Below are 2,380 nucleotides of genomic sequence, written 5' to 3' on the forward strand. Positions count from 1 at the left end.
ACAGAGAGAAAGCCAAGCAGGTGGAACTTTTGTGTTGGTAAATTTGGAGGAGTAGGGATTAGGGGAGGAGGAACTAGACTGAATTTCGACATGTTCAAGGGGGTTTAGGGTTAAGGGTGAGATATGTCAAATAAAAATGAATTGGTAGTGACAATGGTAGTGACAATGCTCAGGAGTTAAAGGGGTGGCCATTACAATGCTCAGGATTTAAAGGGATACTCCACCCCAAACCACTAATATGATTCAAAGTGTTAAATCGTGTAAAATAACATTAATATGTGAAAACAACAATTTTTRTGAACAAATGTTTCATATTGTCTTAAAACAAGGTTGGTAGAAACATGTGAAAATTCCTTTTGGAAATCTGTTGCAGCTCAAGGCTACTCCAAAACCCACAATGCAATGTTCTCCCTCTCTCTGGGCTGGCTAGCTAGGTAGCTAGCTAGAAAACATCTCTACACACAGTAATACCAAAGTCAATATCAGCATGTGAAGTAGCTGTAAAATCGCCWAAAAAAACTGCAATTTCAATTTAGGAGTCTTAATCACCGAATTCCATTAGCAGTTTATCACTGCCACTGGGCTATAAACAGTGTCTCTGCCCAGAGCAGGAGCAGAGTAACGTTGCTTTCCAGCAGAGATACATTTTTGAGGAGATGGGAAACTCAATTAGATTCATATTAATGGCCATTGTGTACGTTGCCCGTAAGTTGTCAATGGGCCACGCGGTGCATTCTGGGTGATTCTGTGAAAACAACATTACTGGGAGAGCTCTCCTTCAAGGAGTGAACTGGAGTCAACTGGGCACTAGCTTAAAAACTGAACATTAGCATGAATTTTATGACCAAAAAGTACCACATTGCAAATCATTTTCAAGATGTGAGATAACTAACTTGTTCTCTGTAATATCGTATTGCTTTGGAATCGAGACATAACATTCTTTAGAGAAAATAGACAGGTTTCTCGACTCATACCCTCACTTTGAGAAGGGATTGCATGACGTCTAGCTTAGCAACCTCGTAACGCAGCATGACAACGTGAATGCGATTGGTCGACAGTCAGTTGGGTGTGGCGTTCCTCTATGCATTGCACCATGGAATTCTTATCTCCTCCGTTCTGTAATATCTTTGTTTCCACAAACTTGAAGGAGAGAACGAGTTGAATAGTTTGGTACACTGTTTAGATTGAGCACATCTAAAGGAATTATAGACGTTGTCCTGATGATATAAAGGGATGGATGTGATCTAGACAAGCCTGCCCATCTGTTGGCTCATTGGGCGATCTGGAATGCAGGTAATTGTTTTAAGTGTTGTGAAATATGATTGTGTTATCGCCAATCTCCGTTGACAAGAATAATGTATCCATGACGCATTCCTACCCGATTCCTGGTTCTCACAGATGGACTACTTAGAAGTTAAACATATTTTGCCCACTGACAGAACTTACACCAAATTGACAGGAGTTTTTATTTCTGCTGGTGGATTATCCCTTTAAGGCCTGTTCTGCCTGGGTTGAATTAAGACCTGTTCTGCCTGGGTTGAATTAAGGCCTGTTCTGCCTGGTATAAATTAAGGCCTGTTCTGCCTGGGTTGAATTAAGGCCTGTTCTGCCTGGTTTAAATTAAGATCTGTTCTGCCTGGTATAAATTAAGGCCTGTTCTGCCTGGTTTAAATTAAGATCTGTTCTGCCTGGTTTAAATTAAGGCCTGTTCTGTATGGTTTAAATTAAAGAGACTATAGGGTTTGATGGAAATAGGATACAGAGAGAGGAGAGAAGCAAAGTGAAAATCTTCTACATGCATGATGTATATGGTCCATCTCTGAATGAAGGATTCATACGCATCGATAAGCGTAACCTACTCAATAGTTTTACCCATAATGGCAACACAAACCACAGACATACAGCGAGATGAAAACCGCCTTATCTGAGCTCTGTGTTGGATAGAGAGAAGAAGAGGCACAGATATCTTGACAGAGAGAGAGGAGAGTCTGGAAAGAGAGAGAACAGATATCTGAAGAGAGAACAGATATACTGAGAGAGAGAACAGATAATTGAAGGAGGACAGATAATCTGAAAAAGAGAAGAAGGTAGGAGAATTATCTGAAGAGAAGAGAACAGATATTTGAGAGAGAGAAGCAGATATACTGATTGATATTCCTCGAGAGATATTCTTGCAGATGGTTAGGAGATATTCCATATTACATGGTATATTAACTCGAGGAATGGAGAATCCACTACTAATTGTGCTGTGTCGTGTGCTTGGTGATGTGTGTGTGTGTTGGTGTGTTGTGTGTGTGTGTGTGTGTGTGTGTGTGTAGTGTGTGTGTGTGTGTGTGTGTGTGTGTGGGTGTGTGTGGTGTGGTGTGTGTGTGTGTGTGTG

The sequence above is a fragment of the Salvelinus sp. IW2-2015 genome, unplaced genomic scaffold (assembly GCF_002910315.2).
Source record: "Salvelinus sp. IW2-2015 unplaced genomic scaffold, ASM291031v2 Un_scaffold1579, whole genome shotgun sequence".
Classification (NCBI taxonomy): Eukaryota; Metazoa; Chordata; class Actinopteri; order Salmoniformes; family Salmonidae; genus Salvelinus; species Salvelinus sp. IW2-2015.